Source organism: Staurois parvus, unplaced genomic scaffold (assembly GCF_062004578.1).
Source record: "Staurois parvus isolate SC_StPar_1 unplaced genomic scaffold, SC_StPar_1.0 ptg000287l, whole genome shotgun sequence".
NCBI classification, from domain to species: Eukaryota; Metazoa; Chordata; class Amphibia; order Anura; family Ranidae; genus Staurois; species Staurois parvus.
The window spans coordinates 19,295,154-19,313,898 of NW_028318083.1; the positions used below are offsets into that span (position 1 = coordinate 19,295,154).

An 18,745-nucleotide genomic window follows, 5' to 3' on the forward strand; every position below is an offset into this window, starting at 1 on the left:
TTAGTTTTTACCTCCTCCTCTCTGTGCATTTGAAGACATATCCATCCATGGATCAAGACAAAAATTAAAATTTCCTGCCAAGACCAGGATCCCCCTCTTAAACTCCATAATTTTCCCCAACAATCCATACAGAAATACTTCTGGATTTTGATTCTGGCAATAGATATTAACCAAGGTATAGCTTTAAATAAATGTAAAAACCTCCTGTGCTTCTACCTAAACCTTATATCTCTAAAGTGAGTGCAGCTGCCAACATCTAATCATATACCCATAGATCTATAGAGCAAATATAAGAACAAATGATGTAGTGCTAACACAAAAAACAACCTCATAAATTATACATACAACATGTAAATCGTGTATATAGGTGACACAACACAAACACATGGAGTGAATATATGCAATGGTGATTGATCATACAGGTGCAGCCTGTGTGCTGTAATTCCTACACATGAACTGTGATCACACAGGGATGAGGGATACATGAAGAGTTGTGATCAGGAAAATAATAATAAATAAAACCTCCAGTGACCACACTTATAAGAAATTAAAATGATCTCAATGAGATCCCAAAAAATCTAAAGTGCAAAAATAGTCCTATTATGACTATATAAGTGCTCAAAACAAGACCCTAGGATGGTCCAAGTGATGCTATAAATAAAAAAGTCCAAAAAGGACCAATATCATAAAGCCAAAGAATATTACAATAAACTCATGTGTACACATAAATGCAGATATCAAAAATACAAATCAATGTGTAAAATTGACAAACACACAAACAGCGTGATACAGGTACGTGATACATATGATAAATGTGTCTCCTGTAAGAACACAATGTCTGTGGAGAGTTGGTGAACTTCCCTAAGTATCTTATGTCTTTTGGTAGGAGAATTTAAACCTTTCGCATTACATGTTGTTAAATTAATCAAGCTCATAGCTGTCTAGTGTTTCTGTTCTCTTTCTTGTTCAAAGGGAAAGCGGTATAGACTACCCATCTCATGGACCTTCCACCAACCCTGCCCCTACCACGTCCCCTTCATCCCACCACTCCCCCTCCCCCCTCCCTTCACTGGCTCCCCCTCCCACCCACCCCAACCCTTACCTAAATTACTAAAAGACCTTTGGCCTGTATATTGCCCTGGAATCTGTTGTAGGATTCCCCCACTGGTGATTCCTAAATTGGGATAATACTCTGAACATGAACACCTACTCCTACCCCCCTGCCCTCAACATAGGGCTTAAGTGTTTAATATCCTGTTTGACCTCCCGACGTCCTTCCAACTCTACTTACTGTCCCCAAAGACCTGCTGGAACACAGTGGAGGTGGGGAGGAGAAGAGAGGGAGAAAAAAAAGGGGGGAAAGAGGGGGACAACAATTAATTCCCTGGAGCCCCCTATCCCACCCCCCCCCCCCCGCAATTCAGTCTATCTTCCGGCCACCCCACAATTCCTACATTCTGCAGTTCTAATTTCTCACAAAAGTCACTGAGTTCTTCTGAAAATCTTAGCCTTGCTGATTTCCCGTCTTTCCACCCAATCAGACATGCCGGGAATCCCCAATTATATTGAATTCTTTTTTCCCTCATCTGATCCAATAAAGGTTTCAACAATCTTCTTCTAGCTAAAGTCTCAGAGGCAAAGTCTGCAAAAACTTGTAGTTCAATTTCTCCAAATTTTAATTCTGGGATCTCCTGCAATTTTTACATATTCTTTCTCTGTCCTCATAATGATGGAATCGGACAATCACGTCTCTGGGGGTGTCTGATGTTACTCCTGGTGGGCATCTTAATCTATGAATTCTTTTAATTTCCAGAGGTCCTCTTCATGCGAATCTTCTGGGAGGCCCCTAATCTTTAGATTATTTCTTCTATCTCTGTTTTCTTGGTTCTCCAATTTATTTGACAGCTTCCTCTGTTCCCTTCGCATCTCCTCCAACTGCGTTTCCAGGTTAGATATCTGCTGAGCCTGTGTCTTCATTTTCTCCTCCACTTTTTCCACCCTTGTTAACATTCATCCAAGATCTTTATGAATCACTGCCATTTCATTTTTCATAGAAAGTTCCAGTTTTGCAAACATTTCTGCCATCTCTATTTTTGTGGGGATTTGAGCTATGACTCCCTGTTGTTCCAAGACGTTCTGATAATTTACACTGTTAATATATTTATAGATTAATTAGTCTGATTCTCTTCCCGTACTCCAAATGCTCCCCATCATATTTTCTACTCCTTTTCTGTTATTTCTCCAGACATTGTATCCCTGGGCTTTTTTCCTGTAATGGTAAGTATTTCTTTATTGTGCTAGCATTTACACTGGATTGTGGGGGTTTTCCCTCCCCCGCCTTTAGTGGATCTGCTCTTCATATTAACTATGCTTAGTCACAGGTATTCTACTCAATGTTCAAAATACAATATTCTGAAACCTCTGGGGGTGGGGGGATGGCGCCCGTCTCCAGTAACTCTTACAGTCCTGAATAACATTTATAATGCACATATTATTAACAACAATACTTGGCCCCTGAGAAACCCCGACTCCAGTTTGTAGAATCACCTGAAGGAGAGTCTGGGTGGGGGCTCAGAATCTCCTGTAAACTGATGTCCTCTGTCTTTGGGTCTCTTCTGGCCTCTGGGTCTTCTACAGTGTATCATCCAGCCAGCTTAATCCATCTCTGCACAGACCGTCCCTCCTGGAGGCCTTCCTTGCTTGAGCGCTTCCCCTGTCTCCCTCTCTCTGCACCTCCTGTGCTTCAGGAAGCAGCTCTGTCAGCTGACTCAGGTCCCCCTGGGGATTCCAGGATCTCAGTCCTAGGCCACTGTTGCTCGGTCTCTCCAGCAGGGCTCGCCACCGGCCAACATGTGGCTGGCCCCACAGGCGCACCGCATGGTCCCGACCTGCAGGAACAAATAAGGCTTATGGGGTGGTGTATGGGTAGGTCAGGCCCCAGGCAGTTTCCTCATGGTGGGCATCCGAAGCTCCTACACTTAGCAGTCTCCCAGCGCCATGTTCAGGCCCCTATGAACCTGAGCCTTCAGATGGAGAAAAGAGCGCATTTCCTCAGAGCAAGATGGATTATTTAAGTTGAGGTTGTCTGACTTTATGATTGCTCCTGATGATACACGCTTGCACAAAACAGCTGTAGAGAGTGATTGTATTTGATATGCTAGAGGTCCCTCCACCACTCTCATGTGAGTTTGGAGGCTAAACATGTAAGTGAACACCTTTTTGGTCAGATGTTTTAATAAATGTTCAAGTTATTGGTTTTGGATATCCATTTTTAATAAAATTACTACACTTTAAGACCCTTTTTCATTGTTGATGGCCTTTTGTGGCCTCAATGGGCTAAGAGAGTGGTGGTGAGAGATTGATTCGTTTGGAGAACCTTTTCTTGGAGAAGAGCTTCACTTTCTAACAAAGCATTGTTTGCTGTTATATTTATTTAGACAGCAACTGTGTCTGGTGAGTGTGCATTTTTATTTAAGATGGAGGTCAAGAACTATTCAATTCACTATATGTGGAAAAGATACAGAGGAGAAGACTGTCCTTAAATATTTGAAATTGTTGGACTATTTATATATATTTTCTTCTTTTGATTAATGCACTTGTTACGTGTGTTTATTTGTGTTTTTTAAGCGCTGCAAATAATTGTGTTTATGTATTATTTTGGTGTATTTTTGTGTATGAACACTTTTTGCTAGCAGCTAATATTTATCACTGAGCGCTGACATTTTTTTTTATTGGATATTATGTGTGCGTGTGTATGTTAAAGTGGATAATTGTTTTAAAAGTGGAACTCCAGGATAAGCAAATATTGTCTAAAAATAATGGATGCGTGCATTGTTACTTACATTTTGGTGTGCTTTGTGTATTTTTTTTTCCATATCTGTTCATTAGTCCAGTTCAGGAGCTTGCTGTAATGAAGACTAGTCACTGTCAGGTTCATCCTGAGCAAATATACAATATGCATATGGTGCAAACCTAAAGTAAAAACCATGGAATATAGTAAGCTATAAAATGTAATAAATCCATATAAAGTCCATGAATAACTTTAAATAACTTTAAAGTCCATAGAGAACACCTAAAGGCAGCACCACCAAGAGACTGGAATATATCTCTGCAGAAATAAAAAGGAACACAAGGGGGTGCCTCTATGTGCAGTTTTGAGAAGTAATTTAATGATCTATACATAAAACACTCACTTGTGTGAAGAGAATTAAAAGCCTAGAATTGGATGGGGACCATAGCCACTCTGCTAGCAACTCCTCTGATGGTGTATTGGCGTCGGCATCCAGGGTCAGGTGGAGCCTAAAGCGGGATGGACATCAGTGCTCCACGGGAGGCACCAGCTCTCAGAGATGGAGAAGACCACAGAACAGGAAGTGACTTCAGGGAAACCACCGTGGAACACAAAAAATGGAAGTGGCATCAGAGGGGTGGGCTTGTAGCCTTGGTAATGCATTTTGGAGCACCAATCAGCTCCTTTGTCAAACCTCACAGGAGGTGACCTTTGACAAAGGAGCTGTTTTTTTAATAAAAATGGCATTTAAAAAAAAATAATCAGTCCTCCTGCAGCAGGTTCTATACATTGTACAGATATGCAACTTTGCAGCTAGTTTAAGGGGAACCCCCAGGCATGATATGTAAAGAAAATTTTGAATTTTACTTTTTGAATTTTCTTTTCACTGATTCATGTCCCTCAGGGCAGTACCCGAGTCCCCATACCACTTTTATAGCCAATAACCTGCATATAAGCCTTCAAAATGGGCACTTTTGAATTTACAAGTTTGAGTCTTATAGACTTGCATTAAGTTCAAAGTTCGCAGTCAAACTTTTGTTAGGTCCGAATGTTCGACTGCAAACCGAACAGCGGGGTGTTCAGTCCATCACTAGTAAGGAATGACTTCTGGCTGCTATTTTTTAAAGACCCCATCATTTATATAGCTTCACCCCGAATTGGCACTGTGACAAATAGACCTTGACATGTTTTTTGTATGATTTCTTTGCTACATCACCCAGGCACCTTGAAAATGTAGGAATACTAACGAATGTTTATGTTGTAAAGATAAATGGTATCCTGAAAAGGAGCTGCATAGATATATTATAGTCTTGTTTTTGTTAGATCATCTCTTCTTGAAAACGATTCTTGGGATCAAAGTATCAGACAGAAATATTGTTTTCACAGTAAAAAGTATTTTTTTTCTTCTTTCGTCTGCTACTTTAAAAACATTGAGTCAGCAAGTAAATGGCAACTTAGTAATCATGTTCTGCTGCAAAAAGAGATAGTGAATGGAGATATGCAGTGGTAACTGTTATTGTTTTATGTTAGAAGTTGAGATTATTCAGATCTAGCTTCATCTTCATTGGCTGTACTCTTTTTCTAATAAAGAAAATGCTTAAATTAATAGGAGACACATATCCTACAGACCTTAAAATCTGCACATTTATTTAAGCAGATTAACATCATATTTTTCAAAAAAGAAGTGAAATGTTTTAAATATAGCTATCGGCCAAGCAATCACTGGGATTAAAAGCCACTTTTTAAAAATTTTATTATAAAGTGATTTTTCAAATCTGTACATAGTGACACATTTTCATATATGTATGCAAATATAAATAGGTACAGGGGATCAGCTGGTCAGATCATAGGTTGCAATGCACATAGTGCCAAATCCTTTCTGTTAAGTATAAATAGGTGCTTTTGCATAAATGTAATTTTTGGCTGGGTGGTAGTTAGCCCAGACTGATTGTCCCTATAGGTTTTAACTTGATCTTCCCCTAAGCTTAGTCAGGTTGTGATTTCTCACTGCTGCCAGTAGGTGTCACTGGTACCAATGGCAAAAGTAGGAGATTTGTAACAAGACTGAGTTAGGAATATTTATATTTCCTTTAGCCAGCCCAGTAGGAGTTTCAAGGACACTCCTTGAACACTGGGGGGATATAAATATTTGGGACAAGTCTGGTGATCACTCTCTTCTCCCACGCTAAGGCCTCCTGAGGTGCTGCCAGATTGAGCTATGCTATTAGGCCGAATAGCCTGTGTGGGGCCTGACGTGCTGAATGTGGAGATAGGACTGAAGTGGTCCTGGAGCTGTTCTGCCTGTCGATGGGGGAAGCTGTGCCAAGAAGGATACCCGGGGTGGACCTTTGTTATTGCAGGGGCCTGGTGACTCACTTGGAGAAGAACACACTGCAACCTAGGAAACAGAAAAGAGGTGCGTGTACAAGCTTGGATGGTACTTTCAGTTTTGCTAGGTCAGCTTAAAAGTTCTAACACTGTGAAGTTTGATATGGTGGAAGATTGTAAGTGTTCTACTAGGGCAGTGATGGCGAACCTTTTTGAGCCCGAGTGCCCAAACTGCAACCCAAAACCAACTTATTTCTTTCAAAGTGCCAACACTGCAATGAAACCTGAATATCGAGCTTTTGGTTTAGAAAAAACAACTCGTACAGTAGTGCAAACTAATTAACAGTACAGGGATGACCAGAGACTGCGGCCACAGTACAGGGATGACCAGAGACTGCGGACACAGTACAGGGATGACCAGAGACTGCGGACACAGTACAGGGATGACCAGAGACTGCGGACACAGTACAGGGATGACCAGAGACTGCGGACACAGTACAGGGATGACCAGAACTGCGGACAGTACAGGGATGACCAGAGACTGCGGACACAGTACAGGGATGACCAGAGACTGCGGACACAGTACAGGGATGACCAGAGACTGCGGACACAGTACAGGGATGACCAGAGACTGCGGACACAGTACAGGGATGACCAGAGACTGCGGACACAGTACAGGGATGACCAGAGACTGCGGACACAGTACAGGGATGACCAGAGACTGCGGACACAGTACAGGGATGACCAGAGACTGCGGACACAGTACAGGAGATGACCAGAGACTGCGGACACAGTACAGGGATGACCAGAGACTGCGGACACAGTACAGGGATGACCAGAGACTGCGGACACAGTACAGGAGATGACCAGAGACTGCGGACACAGTACAGGGATGACCAGAGACTGCGGACACAGTACAGGGATGACCAGAGACTGCGGACACAGTACAGGGATGACCAGAGACTGCGGACACAGTACAGGGATGACCAGAGACTGCGGACACAGTACAGGGATGACCAGAGACTGGGGACACAGTACAGGAGATGACCAGAGACTGGGGACACAGCACAGGAGATGACCAGAGACTGGGGACACAGCACAGGAGATGACCAGAGACTGGGGACACAGCACAGGGATGACCAGAGACTGGGGACACAGCACAGGAGATGACCAGAGACTGGGGACACAGCACAGGAGATGACCAGAGACTGGGGACACAGCACAGGGATGACCAGAGACTGGGGACACAGCACAGGGATGACCAGAGACTGGGGACACAGCACAGGGATGACCAGAGACTGGGGACACAGCACAGGGATGACCAGAGACTGGGGACACAGCACAGGGATGACCAGAGACTGGGGACACAGCACAGGGATGACCAGAGACTGGGGACACAGCACAGGGATGACCAGAGACTGGGGACACAGCACAGGAGATGACCAGAGACTGGGGACACAGCACAGGGATGACCAGAGACTGGGGACACAGCACAGGGATGACCAGAGACTGGGGACACAGCACAGGGATGACCAGAGACTGGGGACACAGCACAGGGATGACCAGAGACTGGGGACACAGCACAGGGATGACCAGAGACTGGGGACACAGCACAGGGATGACCAGAGACTGGGGACACAGCACAGGGATGACCAGAGACTGGGGACACAGCACAGGGATGACCAGAGACTGCGGACAGCACAGGGATGACTGCTGACCTTTGGGGAGGGAGGGGGAGCGGGTACCTGAATTTGACAGGTACCCGCTCTTACTTCCGCAGAGTTTTTTTTTTTTTTATCTTACCTGTTCCTCGATCCATCCGCGCGCTGTCTTCCCGGCTTCTGTAGTGTGGGCGCTCGTCGGACAGCCGGATGCCCAGTGCGCATGCGCGAGAAGCGCTGCGCTTTGTGATTGGTCCGGCGGCTTCTGGGATCTGTCATGTGTCCCAGGTACCGCCTTACCATTCACAAGGAGCACTGCTTCTTGTGCATGCGCACTTGGGACCCGGCTGTCACGCACACTACAGCCGGGAAGACAGCGCGCCGCTGGATTCTCCTGGCGTGCCCACAGATAAGGCTCGGCGTGCCGGCTGTGGCACGCGTGCCACGGGTTCGCCACCACTGTACTAGGGTATCTGGGACCCCTGATCCTTGCCTCCTTCTGTTTTGTTTAAATTTTCCTTGTTAAATTTTCTAAAGTGACTGGTGTCCATCGTTCTGTCTCAGTCCCCCACTTTAGCCATGGGTCAGCCATGGGGTGAAATGCTGGCCCGCACTTGCCTCTGGAGGTCCCCCAATGCCTCTTTGGGTCAAGGAGGTGCTACAAGTAGAAGTTTTGGCTCAAGGACAACAGTTGGACTGTTTGGAACTGAAAGAGAACCTGTCATTTGTTAACAAACCTCAAGCATATATAGCGCCAAGTGCACTTTAAAGAAGCCCCTATTTAATTTTCTGTGCCAACCTTCTACTCTGGTGGGAAGCAAGTCTTGTGTCAGGAGCCGACTGGCGGTACCCACAGACCAGAATTCCTCAGGGCACGGAATCTAAGCCCCAGCCTGCTGTTTCACCAGAGCCCCTGATGGTGGGGATGGACTTGGAGCAGTCTGAGACCAGGTTATGGCCCCCGTGGCCCCCGAGTACAACCAAGTACAACCGGCTGTGGTAGAGGTAGTTTCCAGTGGCAAGTAACAGGTGAGAGCCTGATGTGAAGAGGCGGAGTGCAGCGTAGTCAGACAGGCCAGGTTGGTAACAGCGGAGGCAGACGGTACAGAGCGGCAGGCAAAAGGATCAACGGGTCACAGGCCAGGTTCAGCAACAGGAGGTCAGGTAAACAGGAGAAGACAGAAGAAGGGTCAAGACAAGCCAAGGGTCAGGGCGGGAGATGGTCACGGCAATCCGGGTAGGCTGGGTAGGCAACAAAGGCAATCTCTCAGGAACAATGAACAGGAACAGCAGGAGTAAGACCATACGGCAATTTGAGCACGGCAAAGGTCTGTTTAAATAGGGTGCCCTGCATCGTCATTGGTGCCCGACGCGCACCCGTGTGCGTGAGTGCGCATGTGTGGCCACAACTGCCGCTGCGGACACCTGGGTCCCAGCGCCCGCATGTTGCTGCACCTAGGTAATTCGCGCCTGTGCAGTCCCGTGCGCCGCGACGAAACCCGGGACTCCTGACATATTGTCTTTACTGTTAGTAGACAGGAATGCATTCAGCTTCACAGCCCTGTATCCAACATGAGGCCAAATTTTTCAGAACACTAGACAACCTCATTTACATAGACACAGCCCTAACTTTACACCCTTCTCCAGAGGAAGCACAGAGAGGGATTGAGGCATTTTCTGCTGGAGAGTAAAACAGCAGTTGAACACAGCAGTGCATTTTCTGCTGGAGTGCAAAACAGCAGTTGAACACAGCAGTGCATTTTTTGCTGGAGTGCAAAATTGCAGTTGAACACAGCAGTTTAACTAAAGCAGGATAACTCAAGCAGCAGGAAAATACAACAAAGAACTCTACTGCACGCTGGATGGACTACAAGCAAACACCCTGGGAAACATTTCCTACAAGTTTGATTCCCACTCCATGTACCTTTTAAAATGCCCACTCTACTCCTTTTCATATTACTATCCTCTGCTCTCAAAATCTAATTTCTTTACCACTCTGCTCCACCCAAAGCTTACACCCTCACTTCTACCATCTCCCTACTACTGCTCCCATCACCTCCTGCTAATACTTTACTCACCTACTGACCAGGGGTGGACTGACAACTCATGGGGCCCCCAGGCAATAGGGGATCATGGGGCCCCTGTGTCCTTACCCAAACTCAAAAAAGCCTATGAAAAAGGTACCAGGGGCATCTCATTGAGCCCCCTACTGACCCTGGGCCCTCGGGCAGTGCTTGAGTTTCCAAATGGTCAGTCCGCCCCTGCTACTGACCCAAACATCAGGACAGGAAGGCATTTGCACTCATATACATCCCACTTCCATCTTACTTTCCTCACCCTCCTTCTTCTCCTAACCTCTGGGGATATCTCCCCAAAACCCTGGTCCTCCAGTATCTCACCCCCACACCAGGCACCCTCCTACCTCCAGGAATAGCCTCAATCCACTCAATTTAATCTCAATCCCCCTGCTCCTAAAAACTACCCTCTCTTTTTCATGTGAATGCCCGCTCTGACTGTAATAAGCTGACCTCTGTCCATGACCTTTTTGTCTCCCACTCCCTTAACCTACTAGCAATTACAGAAACCTGGCTTCAAGCATGAGATTCTGCTTCTCCTGCAGCACTTGCCTATGGAGGCCTTCTCTGGACCCACTCACCCAGACCCAGTGGTCAGAAAGGAGATGGAGTTGGTTTGCTTCTATCCCCACTGAGCACCTTTCAAGTCTTCCCTAACCCTCCCTCTCTATCCTTCTCTTCTTTTGATACTCACTGCATTCGGCTATTTTGAGGATCGGAGGACTGCAGTGATCTACTGGCCTCCTGGACTGGTGTTGCGCTTTCTTGATGACTTCTCTGCTTGGCTACCCCTCCCTCTCTCCTCTGAAATACCCACTATCATTCTTGGAGATTTTAAAATCCCCAATAATGTGAACAACCCAGCTACATCCCATCTGTTCAACCTAACCTAATCTTTTGCCCTAACACAATGGACACAGTCCTCCACTCACTCTGATGGGAATACATTAGACCTTGTTTTTTCCCATTTTTGCACTCCCTACAACCTAACAAACATCCCCTTTCCTCTGTATGATCACAATCTTATTACCTTTACAGTGTCCTCATCTTCAAACACTTAGCCCTCCAAGCAGAAAACAATTATCTATAAAAACCTTCACAACTTAAACCCTTCTCTTTTCTACTCTGCAACTGACCAACTCTATGACAGAATCTCTCCCCTGTCCTGCCCTGACCTGACCACTGCTATCTACAACAGTTTGCTGTCATCCATACTAGACTCACTTGCTCCTCTAACTACACAAAGTATCAGGCCCCGACCATTACAACCATGGCAGACTGATGACGCCAGAAATCTTAAGTGACATAGTCGTGCACTGGAGTGATTGCAGTGTAAAACTAAATCTCAGCAAGCATTCACCCTATATAAATCTGCTTTCTTAACATACAATTCCTCCTTCTATGCTGCCAAACAAGCTTACTTTGTCACTCTTATTAATACCTTGTCATCCAGTCCTTGTCATCTCTTCTCTACTTTTAACTCTCTAATTTCTCCACCTCCACCCAGTAACTCATTCACTACTTACGAGATTGCAAATCATTTCAAAAACAAGATTGATGCAATTCGTAGGGGCATCTCCACTACACAGACATCTTTCCCACTTATCATACCTTAAACTAAACCTCCCTCAGCACTTTCCTCTTTTGACCTTGCTACTACTGAAGAGGTCACTAAAGTTTTCTCAGAAGCCCATCTCACCACGTGCCCCCTGGATCATGTCCCCTCTCAACTACTACGGTCACCCTCTTCTTCTGTCCTGTGCTCCCTCACTTACATCTTCAATCTCTCTCCCTCTCTAATGGTGCCTTCCCCACCCCTCTAAAGCATGCACAGATTACTACCATACTTAAAAAACCCTCGCCGGACCCCACCAACCTGAACAACTTAAGACCCATCTCCCTGCTCCCGTTTACCTCTAAACTCTTAGAACGCTTAGTCTACAATCGCCTGAGCTCCTACCTCACTGACAACAACCTTCTTGACCCTTTACAGTCTGGCTTTCATTCACTGCACTCCACTGAAACTGCCCTACTAAAACTCACTAATGATTTACTAACTGCTAAAACCAGCGGCCACTACTCCATACTCTTACTACTTGACCTTTCTGTGGATTTGATACTGTTGATCATCCCCTCCTCCTCAAAAAACTCCACTCACTTGGCCTCCGAGATTCTGCTCTCTCCTGGTTCTCCTCCTACCTATCGCAGGGCACCTTCAGCATTACCTATAACTCTGTCTCCTCCTCTTCTCTTCCTCTTTCTGTAGGGGTCCCTCAAGGTTCTGTCCTTGGACCCCTTCTCTTCTCCATCTACACCTCCTCCCTTGATCGCTTGATAAACTCCCATGCACTGCCCGAGGGCCCGGGGTCAGTAGGGGGCCCAATGAGATGCCCCTGGTACCTTTTCCATAGGCTTTTTTGAGTTTGGGCAAGGACACAGGGGCCCCATGATCCTCTATTGCCCGGGGGCCCCATGAGTTCTCAGTCCGCCCCTGCTCCAAGATACACCTATTCTTAGCCTCTGAAACCACTAAGCAACTTATTCATTCCCTTTTTATCTATCGCCTTGACTATTGTAACTGCATCCCCATTGGCCTACCTAAACGCAGGCTATCCCCTCTTCAGTCTGTCATGAATGTTGCTGCCAGACTCATCCACCTTACTAACTGTTACCTATCTGCCATCCCTCTCTGGCAATCCCTCCACTGGCTTCCCATTGCCCAATGAATAAAATTCAAAACATTAACAATAACATATAAAACCATTTATAACTCTGCCCCAAATTACATCACCAATCTTGTCTCCAAATATCACCCAAACCATCCTCTCCACTCCTCCCATGACCTCCTGCTTTCTAGTTCCCTTGTCTCCTCCTCCAATGCTGATCTCCAGGACTTCTCTAGAGCCTCCCCATCCTTTGGATCTCTCTAGCCCAATCTATTAGACTATCGCCTACTCTCCCCACTTTTAGGCGATCTCTGAAAACCTATCTCTTAAGGGAAGCCTATCCCGCCTTCAGCTAATAATGGAATCTTCTATTCCTCCTATCAGTTCATTCTCCCACAGTTATTACCTTTTGTACCACCAGCCCCTCTGTCTTAGATTGTAAGTTGCAAGGAGCAGGGCCCCCTAACCCTCTTGTATTGAACTGTATCGTTGCTGTATTGTCTCCCTTTATATTGTAAAGTGCTGAGCAAACTGTTGGCTATATATAAATCCTGTATAATAATAATAATGTCAAAACAGTGCTCCCCAAAATGTGTTAAATGTTTTACATTTTTTAAAATATTGTAGTGTCATAATACTACCAGAACTAAAAATTACCTCATGTCCTACCAACTATACTGATATTATTCAATGAGGATATTTATTAATACAAATTGTTCACTTGAGCACATTGATGTATTTATATACACAATTTCCTTCACCACTCCTGCTTGCAACCAAAGAGTTTTTAGAAAATTATTCTGAAGAAAACGCCTTTTGAAAGTTTTAGCCTGGTTCATAAAATCTATCTCTCATGTAAAATTTCTTCTGAGCCTCTGAAATTAGCTAAAATGTATCCACCTGGAAGAATGTGGATATTAAGTATACCCAAGCTCCTAGTTTCATCACTGGATACAATAAAGATCATAAAGTGATAAGAAAGATCCTTTCCAAACATTGGCATATATTGACTTTAGATCCCTTGTTGAAGAAAGGAAGTCTAGCCCAAGAGCTGTCACACACATGAACCATCATGCATAGGAAAGTGCAAGTCCTGACCATAGTGTATACTCGGTATATGCATATATTTTTGCAAGTGTAGTCAAGATGCTTGACAAGGAAGGTACATAAAGATACCGTCTGGTATCTACTGTGAGTTTGGGGGATTTATTTTATTATCAGTTCACTGTATTAAGTAAGAGGATATTTTCATTTTTGTATTTAATTACATATTATATTTCATACAATTCAACGTTTTGGGAGATTATGTTTAATACAGAGGTTCAAGTTCATAAAATGTGTATAACACAATACCACAAACAAAAAATTCATACATCATGTTCATATGTTCCTTACACTCAGACTGGTCACATTTTGTTTCCAAAACTAAATCCATGAGATTACCTTCAAATTTCAGCACTTATATACAGTATTATATTACTTACATATTATCCATGTTAACCACATGACGACTGGGCTATAGCTGAATGATGGCTACAGCACAGTCGTCCTGTTTTGGGAGGGTGTCATATGACGTCCTCTCAGAACTGCGCCCCCTGCGCATCCCCAGCAGCACGCACTTGGTGCTCTCTGAGATCACATGGTTCTTTGGACACAGCTGATCACATGACATGGTAGAAGGCCAATCACAGTAGCCTTTTACCATGTGATCAGCTGTGTCTTATCAGAGCTAAACACCATGTAAACACACTTGCAGGTTATTGGTACTACTTTCTTCACACTGTCACAGTGTGAGGAAAGTACTGCCGATAACCAGCAAATGTGAAAAGAGACATCTACATTGATAATCAGTGCCTTGATTATCAGTGCAGCCCCAAAATGCCCAGCAGTGCTACCAATATGGTCCCAGCAGTGTTACCAGTCTGTGCCCATCAGTGTTGCCAATCTGTGCCCATCAGTACTGCCAATCTGTGCCCATCAGTGCTGCCTATCAGTACTGCCAGTCAGTGATGCCAATAAGTGACACCTAGCCTCATCAGTGCCCCCTCTTCAATGCCCACCAGTGCAGCCTATCAGTGCCCATCAGTGCTGCCTATCAGTGCCGCCCCATCAGTGTCCATCAGTGCTGCCTATCAGTGCCCACCAGGGCAGCCTCATCAAAGCACATCAGTGAAGGAGAAAAATTACCTGTTTGCAAAATTCTATAATAGAAACTTAGAGACAACATTTTCCATAATTTTTCATTTGTTTAGCAAAAGAATAAAACAACCAGTGGTGATTAAACACCACCAAAAGTAAGCTCTATTTGCGTGAAAGAAATGATAAAAAAACATTTATTTGGGTACAGTGTTGCATGACCGTGCAACTGTCATTCAAAGTACGACAGCACTGAAAGCTGAAAATTGGTCTGGGCAGTAAGGGGGTAAAAGTGCCCGATAGGTAAGTGATAAACCAGAAACTTTTAAACCATTCTGAATGTTTTTATCATTCAGAAAGAAGAAAAAGATCTCTATATGGAAATACTGTATGTCTTTTAGTTTCTTTAGAAGTTTTACCTGCAGGTTTAGTATATAATATACAAAATAATTTCATTCCGAACTCATTATAACTTTCTTCCGTCTCAAAAAATACTTAGAAGAGCATAATTATAGAATTGTCTGGACTTGTGCAAGCTGACGCTCATTGTTACATTACTAAATGGAGGCATTTTGATTGGGTCTCTCTTTCTTCCCAGTATACTTTTTTGACATGTTATTGGAATTATGGAAAGACAATAAAATCCGAGGGACCCATCACAAGAGATAAAGGGGTTTCCTGTGACATTCAGTGATGTTATTTCTGCTGGTAATGACAGAAACGCCGCACTTCATGCCAAGGCATAGTTCCATTACCTGTAGATGGGATGAAATGTAGGTCATGCAGCAATTCACAGCCTCAATTAACCATTCCCTCTGGACCAGAATCTACTTTTTCAGAGTGACAAAAATAAGAATTTTTCCAAACAGCATCATAATTCTAATGTGCTATTACAAGTATGAGTATTTTTCATAATGTGCTGCCATGTGAACTGCTATCATGATGGAAGGGTCAACACTATGTTTTACAGCATTCATGGCTGGTGTGTATCACTGCTTCCTACATAATTCCCTGGCTCCTCTTTCCTTTTCCTCTCCTTCTTGCGCCCAGACCTCCTGGAACTTGTAGCCCCATGTCTCTCTCAGTTTAGGAGCTGGCTTACAAGAATTTCAGTGTCCAACACCCCCTGCGACTCCTTTCTTGGCTGGGAGTTGGCTTTCCCCTTCCCTCAGCAGTACTTTAGCCAGTTATCATCCTCCCGTTGCTGTCCTCAGTGGTGGGCAGGACTAAAACTGCCCAGAAGCCAATCACAATTCTCCTGGCTGGTTACTGCCCCTTGTCTGCACTAACATCCAATCATAGTATGAGAATATAGTGCTAGTGGAGGTATAACTGTGGTGGCAGGGGAATATATGGCTTCACTAGGGTGGAAATGAGACTGCAGTAGTCAGACATGCTATGTAGCTGGTGATATGGTGACATGGGTGATATGGGTGGAGGATAAGGCTATAGGGGGGATAACAATTTGGCTGTGGTAGGGAAAGGGGATGTGTGTGTGAGAAAGTGGAATGTGTCTGCATTAGCGATAAGGGAATGTGCTTGGGTTTGATTCATGGGCCAGTTGTGAACTCATAAAATTTGTGAATGTTAATGTGATCCCTATTAAAGTTAAAGGAGATAAAATCTTGAAAATCAATTCTAGACATTTCCAAGGCTAATAGCCAAGGGATTGTCAAGCAAAGGACGTGGAGAGCTTGACATCGCCAAGGTGGATTTGTACCAAATGCACAAAAACATGTTTTAACAATAACTTTTGGTCTTTCCATAGAGAGTGTGTCTTTATAAGACTTAAGGTGCAACCTAAAAAATGCATAATTTATACATATCATCCATTGTGTATATACACTATATTGCCAAACGTATTGGGATGCCTGCCTTTACACACACATGAAATTTAATGGCATCCCTGTCTTAGTCCGTAGGGTTCAATATTGAGTTGGTCCACCCTTTGCAATTATAACAGCTTCAACTCTTCTGAGAAGGCTGCCCACAAGGATTAGGAGTTTGTCTATGGGAATGTTTGATCATTCTTCCAGAAGCGCATCTGTGAGCTCAGGCACTGATGTCGGACAAGAAGGCCTGGCTTGCAGTCTCCCCTCTAATTCATCCCAAAGGTTTTCTATCTGGTTGAGGTCAGGACTCACTGGAACAAAGGGGCCAAGCCCTACCCCACACCATAATCCCCCCTCCACCAAATTTTACACTTGGCACAATGCAGTCAGGCAAGTACCGTTCTCCTGAAAACCACCAAACCTAGACACATCCATCAGATTGTCAGACAGAGAAGCATGATTCATCACTCCAGAGAACACATCTCCACTGCTCTAAAGTCCAGTGGCGGTGTGCTTTACACCACTGCATCCAACACTTTGCATTGCACTTGGTGATGTAAGGCTTGAATGCAGCTGTTCAGTCATGAAAACTCTATTTATGCACTGGACCAATCGGATCTTTATATGTGGTGGAGATCATGGCACCAAGAGGAGGATATCATTGTGCCTAAATAACACCATGATTTGGTGAGAGTGTAGGCTGATGGGGTGATTGTCATCTAAAGAACATGGTGGTGCTGGAGCCAATTTCATGAATTACAGAGACTTTCCCTTTTAAAGGATCTGTGTGATGGACTTTAAGCTCTTTTCACTCTGCTGCACCTTGGTGGAAGATACTTCATTTATTATAAATTATTTAATTTATTTTTGTATTCATATTTATGTCATTTTATTTGTTTATTATGTGTTGACTTATTGTTATGATCATGTGAAGTGAAGCGCTGTTTTTATGAGGATTTTTTGTGACTCTTTATTTGTCTTTCATTGTTCTTTTTCAGCTGGCAATTGGCTTTCTTGTAAAAGTGAGCTTGGTGCTTTTACAGCAACCTGATCACTTTTAAAGTACTGTAGAGCCCTCAACTGTTGGATTACTAAATAGGCAAAATAGGCACCAGCCTATGGGCCCATGCTGATTACGGGCCCTGCAACATTGTATCAAAGTAACATTGCTTTGATCCCAAAAGAAAATTACACTTAATTTTTCTTAAATTGTTTACAACAGATAGAAAAATGAAATCATCTCAAAGAAACAAAATATTTTCATTAAAGACTGTATAAAAAATACTGTAATAATGTAATGTACACAATAACAACTTAAAGTGCATGAACCATAGACATCAGGTTTACATTACAGTTTGTCTTTTAAAAGTTTATCTTCTTTTAGCAGTCAGTTTGTTAAAAATCTTGGTGCAACCTACATATGTGTAATGTACAGTAATGATGGCCATCTCCATCTAAGTGCACCCACGTGCACTCTACTTAGTTATCCTACTAGAGCACATGCACAAGGATCCTCCGGAAGCCTGTGAGAGGGCCACAATGTTTTGACTGTCTAGGGGCATCCACAGAGTTGAATTCGGCATTGCTAAGACTGATTCTGATCTCCTCTTAGAGAAGACCTATCACTGCCCAAAGTTATCACAAGGTGTCTTTTTTACAATAAGTAAAGTTAAATGAACAAAAAAGTGTAAATAAATAATAATAATCAATAAACATAAATAAATTAAATATATTAAAATAAAAAAAGTTAAAGCAGCCCATCTTCCTGTGCTCACATGCAAATGCAAACAGGCACGCTTATGTAAACACTGATTGCACCACACATGTAAGGTGAACACAGTGAGCGTCAAAGTGAGAGCAATACTTTGAGCACACATTTAACTCTAAACTGATAACCTGTAAATGCTTTCAAAGTGTTGCCTATGGACAATTTTAGGGACTGTAGTTTGTTGCCATTTCACAGACGTGTGCAATATTAAATCTTGACAGGCTTGGTGTCTATTTACTTGACACAACATCATCTTTTATATTTTAACAAAAACATGGGCATTATATTGTGTTTGTGTGCACCGAAATTTATTTTGGGTTTATGTTTTGCTGAAAATTTGCATTTGTCAAACCGTTGCGCAAATATTGTGTGACCAAAAAAAAATGCAACAGTCATCATTTTATTCTTCAGAGCTTCTGCTTTCAGAAGGTATATAATGTTTGAGGGTCCTAACCAATTTTTAGCAAACAAATGCTAATTTTACATGTA

General features: G+C 43.6%; 1 long non-coding RNA gene across 1 annotated transcript in view; it reads left to right on the forward strand.

Annotated features, from left to right (window-relative positions):
* Nucleotides 1-5,980: 5,980 nt before the first annotated feature.
* The window catches only part of LOC149458420 (uncharacterized), a 55,358-nt gene continuing 42,593 nt past the window's right edge, over nt 5,981-18,745 (forward strand). Inside the window, exon 1 of the long non-coding RNA XR_016313431.1 lies at nt 5,981-6,206. This is a non-coding gene — a long non-coding RNA (uncharacterized LOC149458420). The remainder of the gene's footprint in view (nt 6,207-18,745) is intronic.